The sequence below is a fragment of the Mustela erminea genome, chromosome 8, assembly GCF_009829155.1.
Source record: "Mustela erminea isolate mMusErm1 chromosome 8, mMusErm1.Pri, whole genome shotgun sequence".
Lineage (NCBI taxonomy): Eukaryota > Metazoa > Chordata > Mammalia > Carnivora > Mustelidae > Mustela > Mustela erminea.
In genome coordinates this window covers 39750386-39765399 of record NC_045621.1, presented here as the reverse complement: position 1 = coordinate 39765399, position 15014 = coordinate 39750386, and the positions used below count along the sequence as shown (strand labels likewise).

General features: G+C 55.8%; 1 long non-coding RNA gene across 2 annotated transcripts; it reads right to left on the bottom strand.

The window, feature by feature from the left end:
- Positions 1 to 6875: 6875 nt before the first annotated feature.
- LOC116597862 lies at positions 6876 to 13910 on the bottom strand. 2 transcript variants are annotated; one of them, XR_004288821.1, is made up of 4 exons: positions 13804 to 13910; positions 13068 to 13136; positions 8206 to 8255; positions 6876 to 7446 (listed from the first exon to the last, which is right to left on the bottom strand). It is a non-coding gene; the product is annotated as an uncharacterized LOC116597862 (long non-coding RNA). The 2 variants fall into 2 exon arrangements; XR_004288820.1 differs by lacking the exon at positions 13804 to 13910 and having other exon boundaries at positions 13068 to 13154.
- Between the last annotated feature and the right edge of the window lie 1104 nt (positions 13911 to 15014).

Here is a 15014-nt window from a genome sequence, read left to right as displayed (position 1 = left end):
TGCTTTTCTGCCCCACAGAATGTCCTGAGGCCAAAAAAAGAGGATCTTGGCACCCCAATTCATCCTGGTGACCCAGGGTGGCTCTGGCAGGCCTGGTGCCTTCCCAGAGCACATTCTGTCATGACTTCGGCCCCATAGCATATTGTCCTATCTTCTCCAGTCCTTTCTCCTCTGCGCAGGTGGACGAGCCTCTGAGGAGGTGACCCTGTCCCCCTTCATAAGACAGAGCCCCAGGCCTGCAGAGAGCGCCTTGAGCCAGGGGCCTTAGGGGTGATGGGTAAGTGGTGGGGAGCGGGAGGTGGGGGGCAGCCAAATCCTGCAGCATCTCCAGCCTCCTCCCTCTGTGCCACTGAGCAACAGAGAGTGTGGCCAACCTCTTGTTCCTCCCTGAAATGCTCTCCCCCCACTCTTCATTCTCTCTTCATCATTTCGGTTCTCTGGCCACTGGCCACCGAGAGATTTCTGGAACTCCAGGAGTTCCACTGGAGGTCGCCCCCCTACGCAGTGGTGTGCTGGTGTCAGATCATCTTAGCTCCTGAGAGCTGAAGATTGGCATCTCTTCCCAAGTCTGTCCTGGGTGAACTCACATTGGTAGTTTGACAGCAGCCACAATGGGAGTATTTATGCCCTGGAAATCAACGCGTGCTATAAATCGGAGCCCCCCTGCCTTCTGTCCCCCGAGACCCAACATCCCCCCAGCACACCACTGTATATGCCCCCTTTCCCCTCCCTGGTTACCACCGCCCCTCATGAAGATAACACCTCTGGTTCCAGAATGCCATGGAATGCCATGGAATCGTGTCTGAGTGTGGGTTATTGTGACTGTTGTGAAGCCAGAAATTACTTGTATTCGTCAGAATATCTATCCCTCTAGATAGGATGTATATCTAGATAGGGTATAGCTTCTTGGCAGAGAGGGTGTTCATGCCCCACAGCCTGTACTTGAAACATAAACAGAGGTTTGAGAAAGTGTCCCAAGGAAATTATTTGTGGTTCCAAGAAAGAGCCAGCAAGGTAGGGGACCCAGAAAGCGGAGAAGGTAGGTGGAAAGTCTCCCAGGCCCACGCTGCAGGCCGTCTTTGGAGCTGGCATCTACACCAAAGGGATTAAGGCCTGGAGGGAGCCCCTCAAGACAGAGGCCCCCTGTGGCCCTCTTCCCGTCGCCGACCCTGGACACTTCCATCCGTCGGCTGCTTGGATCCTGCCAGAGCCAGGCAGATCAGGCCAGAGCCTCTGAGCTGCCTTCCCTCTGCCTTCTGCCTGCACGGTCCCTCCAGGGCGTGCGGTGGGAGGAGGAAAAAGACCCAGAGCTGCTGGTGTGTCTACTGCCCCAGCTCACCTCAGGGTGAGAACCCTACCCCCGCCAAGGAAAATCAGGGGCCTTACAGCGGATGGCGAGCCACTCAAGCCCACCCCGCCCCTTCCACCTCCCGTGCCCAGGGCCAGCCGGGGCCCCACCCCAAGTCTGGTCAGCTTCATCCACTTCCTCAGGTCACCCCTTGAGAACCGGGTGTAAATCCATGTTTCGTGCATCCCTTTTGTATATTGTTGGTGACCGCTACTCGTGCCCCACGGTGGCCCCTTCCACTGGGACGGCCACCCTCCCAGCTGCTCCTCCTCCTCTCTGCCACATACCTTCTAGCATCTTCTTCAGACCAGTCGCTTCTCTGTGCGGGCTGTCTGGTGGGGTCTTGCAGGTTCCAAGGGACTCAGGCCACCACAGGCTGTTTGAGGGGCAGTCCCCACGAACCTTCTTCCCACCGCGGGGCTCATTGCTGGGCCCACGTCCTCCCCACAGGCCCTCCCTCCTGTGAAGAAGAGAAAAGGCCGGACTGGGGAGGGAGGCGTGGGCAGATTGGGGGCGGCACAGAGTTACTGGGGAAAGCATCTTGCCTCACTTCTGTGGCAGAGCTGGAAGGAGAGGCAGGGTCCCCGGAGGGAGGGAGGAATCTCTTGCCCAGGAATCAAGGGACCCTGCAGGGGGAGGAGGCTGACATTTCTGTGTCCCATTGGGGCATGGCTTAGCCAGAGGTCTTGCTGACCCGCTGGGGACACCCAAAGGGATGCGAGGGTGGGGGCTGCTGAACGAGGAGAGGCTGGGACCCCCCCACTCTGAGGCTCCTGGTCCCTTGGGATTTGCTGAGGGCAACGTCACATGTGCCCGCAGGCTGCAGAGTGGGCCCCAAGTTTGGATGAATCTGGGCTTCAGGATTTGGGGGGCTGTTGCAGCATTCAGGGCCAAGTGGGATACAGCAGGTGTGCAGCTGTCACACAGCTCTAACACGCATGCCAGGCAGGCGGGACAGGCTACAGACTTTGCAGGGGTCCCAGGGACAAATGAAAACGGGGAGCACTGTGTTCAACAATTATTAAGAGTTACAAGACCCTGGCAGCAGCACCTCAAGCCAAGTATGGGGCCTTGCTGAGTATGGGCCCTGGTGCCCAGAGGGATTCTCCAAGTAATGGATCCATTGGGGGGTGAAGTCAGACCCCTGGTACTGTTCATCAAAAAGACATTGTTGTTTTGGGGCTCCCTGGCCCAGGCGCATGGGGAGCAGGCTCCCCTTTCTCTCTCCCTACCCAACAGTGGGGAACTGAGGGTGAGGGGAGCCCTTGGCCCACCCGCCACCCCCAGAGAGCTTCTGAAGCTCCCCGTGAGCGCAGGGAGGTGAGAAGATTTTTGCATCAGGGGAGAAACTGGGAAGTGGGAGTTTCACTGGACACTGCCCAGGAAGAGGAGATTCAAACCCGGCAAGTGGAGAAGGCTGTGATTCTGGCCAGATTTGGGGGCAGGGAGCTGCCCCTTGCCGCGGGAAAGCAGCCTCTGCTCAGCACAGCCCAGGCAGTGCCTGGAGAAGTGAAATAATTTCAAATCTATTTCCCGATGAATCGTGATTCCCCAATAATCTGGTTAGAGCCGATGGCCGTTGTGAGCTTGGTTACTTGTCGTCTGGCTGCTGCCGGGGAGCAGGGCTTTGTGTCTCATCCCCGTGGTGTCCCCAGCGCCTAGAACAGAGCCTGACACACCATATTTGCTCAGCAACTAAAGAAATGAATGGTCAGTACCGGCCCCTCTTCCGATTCCAAAGCTGGTACCAGCACTTCTCAGGGTTCGTGATCCTGGGACCCAGTGGAGCTGGGGTCTTCTCTCTTCTGCTCTTCCCGTGTCTTTCCCTCTGTGCTGTCCTGTTTTGGGGGGTGGCAAGGGCAGGATGAATATCCAGGGGGCAGTTAGTGGTGTCCGCAGCCCCTGGTTCCTCTGCCCTGCCCCCCATGCTCACAGCTGCCCCATCTGGACCCCTCTTGCAGGGGCCGGCAAAACCCCAAAACCCCACTTCAAGAAGAGGGACGGGAAAGAACCTGGAGCTTTTTTGTTGATATCTCTGGAAAACTCCAGCAGGTTCATGTCAGCCCTGCAGCCTCCCCACTGGCACAGAGCCTTTTTCTGTGTTCTGAGGAGGACGATGGGGCAGGGGGTTGGGGGTGGGGAGTGGATCCTTGGCCTCTGGAAATGGGAAGGAAAGCCCTGGGCATTTGCTGCCCTAGGTCTGTATCCTTGTTCTCTGGGGGAGGACCTTCCACGTCCTCCTCCTTCAGGACCCTCCTGCCATGAAGTGCTCACCTCTTCCTCCATCGCAGACCACACTGACCTCCTGAGCCCTGCTAGGGGCGTGGGCAGAAGAGCAATGGGAAGGACACTCAGCCAACAGCTGGGCAGGCCATCTTTGGGGACAGTGTCTTTGGACAGGCTAGTGGGACCCACGGCTATGCCAGCTCCGGGGACCAGAAGTGTCCTGCAAGGGACAAAAGTGGCTACAAGCCAGATTCCCAGGAACTGAGGAGTGAGGAGAGGCCGCAGTGTGGGTCTTCTCGGGATGAGGGGCCGTTGAGGCTATGATTCAGAGCTCAGACCTGGGGTTCTGACTGCCTCTCTGGTGACCTGGGGTGAGTCACTTCATGTTGTGGGTTGAATTCTGTCCCCCTAGTAGATGTTGATGTCCTAATCCCCACTACCTCAGAATGGGATCTTATTCGGAAAAAGAGTTGTTGCATTTGTAACTCAAGGTGAGGTCACACGGGAGTCTGTCATACCCCCCAGGAGAGAAGAGACACCCAGGGACAGCGCCATGTGACAGTGGGAGCACAGACTGGGATCACGCAGCTTTGAGCGAGGGACTGCTGGCGATACCAGAAGTAAGGGAAAGCCATGCAACAATTCGCCCACAGACTTGGAGAGAGCGTGACCCTGCCAATACCTTGATTTTGGACGTCTAGCTTCCAGAACTGTGAGAGAACACATTTCTGTTGTTTTAAGCCTGTCTGTGGTCATCTGTGACGGCAGCCTCAGGAAACAAATACATTTTGTCCTCTCTCAACCTCAGGCTCTCAGTCTGTGAAATGGGATGGTAACAGCCACCCGGCAGGGAGAATTAAAGAACACCCATCAGGTCTGGCTGGGGTGGTCACCACTGGTCTCCATCAGCTTGCTCTTGGTGACCGTGCGGGAAGGGATAAGATGTGATTTCTTCATGGATATGGTGATGACCACGAGGGCCTGATCCCAGGGACAGCAAGGGAAATGCGGGAGCCCAGAAAACAAGAGAGAATGGGATAGAGGGCAGCAGTGGGGTGGGGGGCTTGCTCTCCAAGCTGTGTGTGGCCTGACGCTCAGAGGGTGTCTGAGTAGGAAGGGGGCTCCTTCATCTTGGATGGCTGGCTCCTTCAGCTTGTCAGCTTAGCTGGCTGCCTTGACCTTCCTCTCCCTCTGGGCTGATCTTGACTTTAAGAGGGAGAGGCGGGGTGCTGCCTGGGCTGGAGACAACTGAGGCCAGGGGCTGCTCCCAGCTCCCTGCAGGGTTGAATGGGTCTCTGAGGATGTCGGGAGTCCTGGAACCTGCATGTAGGGCCCTAGGAGGTTGGCAAGACCCCTGGCCTCCTGGCTCACTTTTCACCCAGTATTCTGGGCAGGAGCCACAGAGTATGGGGACATCCAGCCCCCCACCCCCCAACTTTCAGAACATAGCCTCTTAGGATTTTTTTTTTTAATTTATTCATGAGAGACAGAGAGAGAAAGAGAGGCAGAGGGAGAAGCAGGCTCCCCCACGGAGCAGGGAGCCTGATGTGGGACTCGATCCCTGGGATCATGACTGAGCCAAAGGCAGATGCTTAACGGACTGAGCCATGCAGGCACCCTAGAGCCCAGCCTCTTGTACACATCCCACAGTGTTCCCAGGCTCCATCCCTTCCCACCACACTTGCCTGTCAGTCTCTTCTGAAGTGCTTGGGAGGGGAAGGGTGTCCTCCCCACCACCCTTCCTTCCCTCAGGCCAGTCCTACCTTTCTCCATTGGGGCTACCCTCTTACCCCTGCTGGGATCCTTTCCTTGGAGGGGGGCGGGGCGCTCTGCTTTTCTGTTTTAATCAGTGACTTCCAACTTCTTTTCATTTAGTGAGAAAAGTTGGAAAGGTCAAAGGAATTTTGCCAAAATCTCCAGGAAAACAGAAAGCACACCTGAGTTCATGGAGGGGCAGGTTTGTTCCGTTACCCACGCGGTGGGGGTGGGGTGGAGGGTGTGGGGGGGGTGCAGGTGGCTAGGGGATGTATGGCTCGCCTTCTCTCCATCGGAAGGGCCAGGTACATTCAGAAAAGACCTGTAACGGCTTTATTTAAAAATGGCAGTATTAGGGGACCTGGGTGGTTCAGCTGGTTAAGCCTCTGCCTTTGGCTCAGATCATGATCTCAGGGTCCTGGGATCAGGTTCCCCGCTCAGCTCAACAGAGAGTCTGCTTCTCCTTCTACCTCTCCATCCCCCTGCTTCTGCTCCCTTTGTCTCAAATAAATAAATAAAATATTTTAAAAAATAATAAAAATATCGGTATTTACAATGTACCAGAAGTTATGTTGTTGTTGTTGTTTTAACCATTTAAACATGATGGGAAACCCTAGGGAAGGAAGGTGTCATGGCAAAATTCTTTAAAGTTGAAAAGATGCAAAATTTTGCATACCACTGCTCAACCTCTTGGTGGAAAGAATGCAGACCCTTTCTCACAGTTCTGCCTGTTTCCTCCCTCCTTTTCTGGGTCTATTGCCTCTCCTAGGCTTCCCTGTCCTTTTCTCAGTCATGCTGTCATTTGTGTGTGTTTGAAACTCACTCATTTAATGCCCTCAGTTTCAACTGTAACATTTACCTTTCTCCTCCTCTTCCATGATAGATCCTCCCTGATCAATAATTTTTATTCTTATTGCTTCCAAATCTTTTTGTTACCATGAGATGATCATTTTAGAAAACACTGTCTCTCTGACGAAGAGACATTTCCTGGAGTCATGTCATTCCCTTCAGTGTTCCTTCTGTTTATTTTCTTTTGTTTAGAAAAACCAAAAATAGATTTAATAAATTGTATTTAAAATATTCAATCAGATCCCTGTATAGCAATCCTTCTATCAATTTATCTCTTTAAACGTCTTATCCTCATCAACATAAAAAGAGATTTCTGGAAATGGTGGTTATTCATTAATTACAGCTATTTCTGATAGGGAGATTTATTCTTATTTTGTGGAGCTTTTTACTTTTTTCTTTGTGCTTCCCTGCCTCGCCTGAATTCTTTAAAACCAGCAGGTAGCCTTTATACAAATGCAAAACATGAAGGGTATAAAAGAAAAGTAGGGACACCAGGAGGAAACTTATCAATGATACAAAGTTCATGGCTGCAGTACTTCACCCGATAAGTATTTTTTAAAAATTTTTATTAATTTGACAGAGAGAGAGAGAGAGACAGCAAAAGCAGGAACACAAGCAGGGGGAATGGGAGAGGGAGAAGCAGGCTTCCCGCTGAGCAGGGAGCCCAATGTGGGGCTCGATCCCAGGGACCTGGGATCATGACCTGAGGCCAAGGGCAGAGTCTTAACCGACTGAACCACTCAGGCTCACCCAATAAATAGTAAAGTCCAAATTTGGTTGTCCATAGGCAACTTCATACGATTCACAATGTATGGTATCACAATGTATCACAAATGACTTTTACCACGCTTGAGGCAAGTGTTATCACACCCATTTTACAGGGAAGGCCGCTGAGGCTCAGAGAAGCTGAATCGCATACCCAAGACCCCATCACTAGAAACTCAAGGAGCAGAGATGAAAAACAGTCCTGCAGGCTGTGGAGGGCCATGCCCTTGACCGAGCCCAGCCTTGCCTCCTCAGTCCACAGGTGCCTCCTAAATATGCTGGCCCGCTGGGGTTTGCCCAGGGCTCAACACAAAGGTGGAAGGCTCTTCTTGAAAGGGTGGAAGGTGTGCATCCTCCTACGGGACACCTGGCTGTGCTGTGCTGGGGAGGGGCAGGAGCCGCTGGGATGACATCTGGGGCTGGGGCATTGCGCAGGGTGGGAGGTTGGGGAGGTCTGCGAATGGCTGACAAAGCAACAGGCAGAGACCAGGGCCCAGGGGGACCTAGAGCGAGGGGGGAGAGGGGAAGTGAAGGCCACGGACGCCTGCCACCAAAGGCCTTCCTTCACCCATCCTGCATCCCCAGAGCCCCTGAGGTCTGGAAGGCCCTGTTGGGGAGGGGGGGGCTTCAGCCACTCTCTCCTTTTGAGTGGGGTAGAAGGGGAAGGCGCATACACCAGGGCCCTCCACAAGGCCTAAGTACACTCTAGTGAGGCATGTCCCACTCTTCCTCCCCACCTTGGCCCCCCTGCATGGAGCCCCAGGCCCCATCACCCCAGGTCCAGCAGAGGCTGCCAGCCAGGGACCAGAGGCTGGGGATGGGGTGGGGGAAGGAGACAGTAAATCTCCTGAAGCAATTATGGAGGTAAGGCATAAACAGGGCGCTTTGCCTGTTGCAGCCGCCCCCTCTTCCACGCGCACACGTACACACACACACACACACACACACACACACACACACACGCTAAAGCGCGGCCCATTTGCAGGGTAATGGCTTTGCGACAACAGGAATTATCTGCGGCATTAGAGGCAGCCAGGCCGGGTGGGTTGGGGCTGGGCCTCAGGGATACCTAAGGGAGGAAGCAGGTGCCCAGGGGCTCCCGAGGACAAGGACGCCACAGGGGTGGGAGGCAGGCATGGGGACTGCAAAGGGCTTGGTGAAGGCCAGGGCCAGGTGGACGCCCCCACCTCTGCTGCCCACAGCCCTTTCTTTTCTGCTTCCAAGGCCTCTAAGTGGACAGACCAGGAGGGGCACTAACTCACCGTCTGAAATCATGACCGACCTCAGGGCGACTCAGCTTCCTGCTGGCAACCTACAGAAAGAGGCCAAGCGTGACGAGAGGGAACCCCAGGAAGGAGGACATGTGTCATGGGTGTGGCGACAGGGGTGGCAGGCGTGGTGTCAGCTGGTGGTTTCCCTCCGTGACTGTCATAGGAATTGGGGCCAGGTTGCTCAGCAGTGTCAGGGAGGAAAGGGCTCAGGAGGGAGGGACCCCTCCCTTCCCCAGAAGAGGATCCTGAAAAGAGCTACTGCCTGGGTTCTCAGAAAAGGCCTTTGAATGCCTGTTTCAGGGGGAGGATGTTGGAGGCTGATCTCTTGTCCCCCTTTAGTCAGCTGGCCTTCGTAGGGGCAGCAAAGGCACAGTAAAGAAAGTGGAGCAAGCTGAATCTTCCAAGCGGCTCAGGACCCCGAAGTCATGGTGATGCGGGGTTGGGGGGGGCTTGTCTTTGGGGTCCTTCAGCCTGGTCTGCGGTCTGACATGGGGGTGTCGGTGACTTGTGCCTGCCAGCCTGACTGTAAAGCCAGGGCTCCCTGACTCCGGTGGGACTCGGGGGGCAGCAGAGCGTCCTGCCCACCTGTGGGCACACCCAGATTGCATTTGCTGAAATAAATTGCTGGAGAAAATAAATCCTGCGTACATGATTAATGGGAGGCAGGGAGGCAGGCAGCCGCTGCAAAGAGCCGCTGGGGAACAGAGTGACAGTCGGGCACAAAGCCAGCGCTGCCGTGGGGCCTCAGGGCTGGGGCTCTGGTGGCTGCAGACATGGGGGGTCACTGCAGACATGGCATTGCCCCCGTACAGGGGGTCTGAGCCTACAGGAGGACGAGGCCCACAGGGGCTTGGGCCACGCCCCAGCATGGCTCTCCGTCATTACAGGTGGTGTGGAGGGGTTTGACCCCGAGCTCGGAGCTACCCTGACCTCAGTCTGACTGCTCCCAGCCACTGGGGGTCCCTATGGGCCCCCGAGCACCAAGGAGGGAAAAAGCAAGGTGAGGGTCTCCAGAAGAAGGACAAGGGCTGAGGAGATGGGACTTCCCTACCGGTCAGCTGGGAGTTCTTGAGCAAATTACTTCCCGTCTGGGCCTCAGTCTCCTGGTCTGCTCAATGGAGCTAGTCCCTGTGCCTTTCTCAAAAGTGGCTAAGAAACACTGCTGGGGCCATCTAGGTGGCGGTGGGTGGGGAGTTCACAGAGGGCTGTCCCAGCCAACAAAGGGGTATGCAGCATCTCCCACATTTTGCTGGGGACTGGGGTACAGTCTCTGCCTACAGGGAGCTTGGAGGCAAACACTGAAACTCATCATCATCATAATGACATAATACGAAAATGGTTTCAAATGCAGCACAAGCTGCTGTAAAAGGGGAAGGCTTGAGTGCTGCAGGGGGAATAGGGTTATGCTCTGGAGGTCAAGGTAGGGTTCCTGAGGCACTGAACACAAGAGAATTTGCTGCACACATGCAAAAGTTTGACAGTACACTCTGTTGTTGAGGCTGCTGGGAAACAGTCTTGTCACTGCCAGGGGAGGGACGGATGGTACAAGCCCCAGGGAGGGCAGCAGGAAGTGTCAGCAAAGCCCTACTTGATTTACAAACGCTCTTACTCCTTAACTAGCTCTCTGAAAAATAAATAAATCTTAAAAAAAAAAAAAAAGTAACGGCCCAGGTACTCATCAAAAAAGGACAGCGGGGGCCCCCACACAGTGGAATATTATGCAGCTATAAAAAGGGACAAGGCCTCTACTGTTACGGAAAGAATGTCAAGATAGATTTATTAAAAACGGAACACAGTGTGCGCAGTACTCTTCCTTCTGTATAGGAAAGGAGGAAAAATAAGAACATAGGTTTTTACTTTCCTCGGAAGACTACACAATTATAAAGACAGCCACGGGGGTTACGCGGAAGGAAACCAGGTGCATGGGGACAGCGTGACAGGGAGACTTTCTACTTTGTATTGCTCCGATGTTTGAAGCCAATGGATGTATTACCTACTGCAGAAAATGTATTTTTAAAGTAATATTTTAGGGACTTTTCTCTTCCTGGAGGGCCGGGTTTGCTGGGGCGGGGTGGGGGATGGGGGTTAGGGGTTGGCAGTATCTCAAGACGCCGGAGGAGGGAGCTAGTTCGTTTTCCCCAGTCCAGGCCCGCCCTCAAGCGGCCAGCGATCAAGTGCGCGAACGCCGGCCTCTCCGGAACAGACGAGGTTCGGGACAGTACAGGGGATCTGAGGCTCAGCACGTGTGGCCCCACAGGCCGGGACTCTCGGCCGGGTGCTCGCAGGAAGTCCCCGGACTCTGCGGGGGGGCAGGGGTGGCGGAGCGGAGGAGTGACGGGACCGAGGACCAAGCGGGGGCAGCACCAGGAAGTGTCTGGCAGGACACCCGCGCCCCCCATCCCTGCGATCGAGAGAGACAGGATCAGGAGGGAGAGACAGGGCGTACGGCTTTGCGAGGACCCTCCGGCTCTGGGGCGGCCCCGTCAGCTCTAGGCGGAGCGCCCCCCACCCCCGCCCCAGCCCCGCAGGAAGCCCTCCTCCCGACGGGATCCGGCCGGGCGTCCCGGGCTCAGGAAGGCAGAGCAGGTGCGGGGCGCCTCCTGGTGGCGCTTCGTGAGAGACGCAGGCCTCGGAGGACAGAAGGCTGGCGCGACCAGGGTGTGGCACCCAAGGGAGGCGTGGGGGGCTAAGTAAAATCCAGGGGTCGCACAGCTGGGACAAAGGGTTCGAACCCCGGCTTCAGGGGGATCTTGGGGCAACCGAAGAAAGATCTCCGTGACTGCGGGTGTCCCCAGACCCCCAGCCAATGGGCCGATGGGCTGTGGGAGCTGGGTTCGAAAGCACCGCCCCCCACCCCACTCCCTGCCCTCTCTTCAGGCCTACCCTTCAGAAGGGCACAGCTGCTCTGCTTGGCGTTCTGGGGCGCAGGGAGGTGAACTTCCTGCCCTTCCCGCTCTTCCCAGGATCTTTCTGCCTTGCCCCCGCTTTTCCCCAAGGCAGAACCTCTCTTTCCTGAATCGCCCTCCCTGCTGAAGCCACCGCCTGGGGCAGCTCTGCCCCCCTGTGTAATCCCTAGGGAGCAAAGTGTAGGAGCTGCAAAATTTGCTGGGCCCCTTGCTCAACAATTATTAAGAATTTCAAAATGGTGAACCAAGTGGGGCATCTGAGAGTAGCATCCGTGAAGCTGAGTGGGACCAGAAGCCAGGGCTGCTGGTGAAGGTGGTGTCCTAAGGCGGGGGAGGAGAGGGTGGGGTAGTGGGTCTTCCTACCTCTAATCCGTGGCACACGCGCTCCTAGGCCTGAGGTTGGTGGCTCCTCCTCCCCTCATCCTTGTGTCTGAGCATCTCCTCTTTTGTCTGGTCTTCTCCCAGATCGTGCCCTCTCCCCGCCTCATGCGCGCACACCTACATGCTCGCGCGTATATGCACACCAGCGCAGGGTGTCCTCAGACAGAAGGCTGGCCCATCTGGGCCAGGCCCCTGTCGGCTTTATTAAGTGCTTCCATGCACTAGCCCCACTAAGTCTAAAGGGATACCCATTTTGCAGATGAACAAACTGAGGCACGGAGTGGTTGGGGGCTTACAAAGGTGAGTTGGAATCCCCAGGTCTGGGGATGGAGCACTGGGGAGACCCCTCTGAGGAATTAAAGGGTGATGCAGGGACTTGCTCTAGGTATTGTCTTGCTTACACAGTCCTGGCTGGGGCCCAGGGAACCTGAAACAACAGGCATCTGTGAAGTTGGGTGGACCGTGAGCATGTTCCAGCCTCCATTCTAGGCATCCTCCAGGTCCTGACTCCGGGATCCCTCACAGAAGCCTCATGCAGTGGGGGCCATTATCCTCCCACTTTACAGACAGGGACTGTGTTCGTCAACACTTGGGTCACACACCCTTCTGGGGGTCACACAACAGAAACAGTGGAGGCGGGATCTGAATCCAGGCAGGCAAGGTCTCCTGTCTGGGCCAGTATACAGCACACTTCTGGGGGTGCCAGATGAGGCTGACTGTGGTGACAGAGGGACAGGCTGCCCCGTGGTCTCTCTGGGGTCTGTCTCTGCCCCATTGTGCCCTCTCTCGGTCCCTCGGCTCTGAGTTGAGCTCTGGACATGGCTCCATCTTCTCCTCCAGGGGTCCCCAAAATCTCAAGCCCTGCATCGTGGGACCCATGCTGTGGGGAATGGGGAAATGTGGGGTTTGACGAGGGAGGGGCTCTTCGAGAGGTGCTGGTGCTTGGAGTTGGGACCCTGGGGTCTGTTCCCCTGTTCCCGAAGAAGCAGGCTGCCTGGGGAAGGATGCTGTCTCTGTAGCCAGAGGCCCTGCCCCTCAGCCTGAGCCAGTTCCCACGGGGCCACTATCCCTCCCTTCCCCACCAGTGCCTTCCCAGGCTCAGGGTCAAGTAGGGGGACATTAAAGACTTCAAGCCATATGGCACCCTTTCCCCAAAGGAGTCAGACATCTCACCTCTCTGCCCCCATTCCCCAAGTCCTTGTGTGTCTTTTTCTCCCTCTCTCAGACACCCCTGCCCCCCTCTGTCCCTCAGTGAGTCTGAGTCTCTGTCTCTCACTGTCTCCCACATCCCAATCCTTGTCTCTCTGTTTCCCTCCTCCTCTTCCCATCTCTTCTATCTCTGCTGTATCTGTGTCTCTCGTTCTTTCTCTGTGTGTCCCCCTCCCCCCGACTTCCCAAGTCCTCTCTCGAACCACCCCCCAGCAGCCCCCAGGCTTCCCAGGGCTCCATTCGGGAAGCCTCCTCCTCTCTCTGAGCTCTCTTCCCAACCGTGCTGGGGCGGAGGGGAAGCAGGAGCACATTTCTTCTCGTCCAGGCCTAATATCTTAATGCAAGGCCATTACTCACCCGGAGTCCAGGCAGGGCAGGCCTCTCTCCTCCTCATTTGTCATCCAGAGTGAAGCCTCTGCGTTGTTCCTCGGGGATCGGATTAAGGGACTGACAGTCAGGATGAACAAATTTAGCTGCCAGGCACCTCCTCACTCCCTCCCACCCCAGCCTCCCGGGCTCCGGGTTCCTAAACTTTGAGTAAGGGAGGTCTGAGGGCTCAGAGAGTACTGTTTCTTGGTTCTGCTCCTCCTCAAAGTGCCTGCCAAAGAACAAGGGGTAGTAGGAGCTTTTCTTCAGAGAGAGGAAGAGAAAAAAAAGGAGCTAGGTCCAGAGTGACCTCTCCCCAGCTGGGGACTGGTGGGCATTATTTACCATAAAAATAAAACAGCCAGCCAGAGAATGACCCTTAAAGCTCTGTTCCAAGCCCTTGGCCTGGATTCACTCCTGTAATCCTTACAACAACCCTGTGAGGTAGGTACAGTTATTATCCTGTGAGGTAGGATACAGTTATTACAACAACCCTGTGAGGTAGGTACAGTTATTATCCCCTTGTTACCAGGACTCAGAGAGGCTAAGTGACTTGTCCAAGACCACACAGCCGGTGAAGTCTGTCGGTCATGGTGTCTTATATTTTTGTTAATTTTCTCAACACAGTGTCTGTGGTAGAGGGACGAATGTCATCCCCCTGTGATAGATGAGAAAGCTGAGGTGTTTGGCCAGGTCTAGAGCATGGGGTTACAGCTCTGTTCCCTACCATGGTCCTGCTCTCCACCTCTCATGTCTCCCAGGGACAGGCTCGGCTCCACATCGCTGTCCTCAGAGCAGGTCTGACTCCAGCCTCTGGGGGAAGCAAGAGCCTGAGGCTCCCTGGCCTGGCCTGTCTGTCCCTCAGTTCCATCTTTGGAACCCGATCCTCCGCCAGGGCTCTGGATTGGCAGGGGCAACGTTGAGGGGAGAGTCACCCATTGTCATCACACCTCTCTCAGGTCTTGTCACGAGCACCTTGCTGCCTGGGACACAGACCCCAGAGCGGAAAGCCAAGTGCTGCCTTCATGGGAGGGGCAGGGAAGGGGCTGTGGAGCCCACCTGGAAGCTTCCCACGGCTGCCCGGACACCAACTCTTGCCACTTTCCACATCAGCCGGGTTCCCATAGTAACCACTGGCTTGCTGTCTCCTAGCAACGGAGTGGTCCTCAGAGGGGGAGGCAGAGCAGCAGCTGACATTTGAGGCCGGAGAACTCAGGTTCACATGTTGGCTATGGGATGTCAGAGTTGTGAGATCTTTTGCAAGTCACTTAACCTCTCTGAGCCTCTGCTTTCCCATCTGTGAAACGGAGCTGATATTGCTTGAGGATGAAGCATTAGCGACAAAGCTGACAATCCGCGAAATCCAAAGGGTTATGCGAAGGTGTGGAATTCATGAGAGAGGGCCCATGGGGTACTGTCGGGCGGGTGTCAGTTGTGGAACCAGGGACTCAGAGAGGTTCAGTTCTGTGCTCACCTGAGGCTCTCGAGGGGCAGGGGTAGGGCTGGAGCCCTGACTCTGAGAGCCAGATTATCAACACCTCTTCCTTTCTGTCTCCCATGATCAGGAAGGAACAAATGCAAGAGGGAGGGGTGACTAAGGAGGAAGGTGTGGAAAGAGGGAGAGGAGACCCTGGGACAGTCCTGGGGCACCTGAGGTAGGGGACACGGGGCCAGGGGACAGGATGGGCGGGGCAAGGACAGATTGTCCAGGGACAGTTCATCCCGAGCTGTCCCCTCAACAATGCGCATTCCCTGGAGGACTAGGGGCTTGGGGTGGTGGTGAGGGGGCCGGGGAGCTGGGCTGGGGAATCATCTGCGTTTCTGGGCACCCGCGGGCGGAGGAGAGGGTTGAAGGGAGGGACAAGCCCGAGAAGCAGGTAAGAGGAGAAGGTGAGCCTGGACCTGAGTGCCCTGGGACGGGGCGGCCTGGGGGAGGGA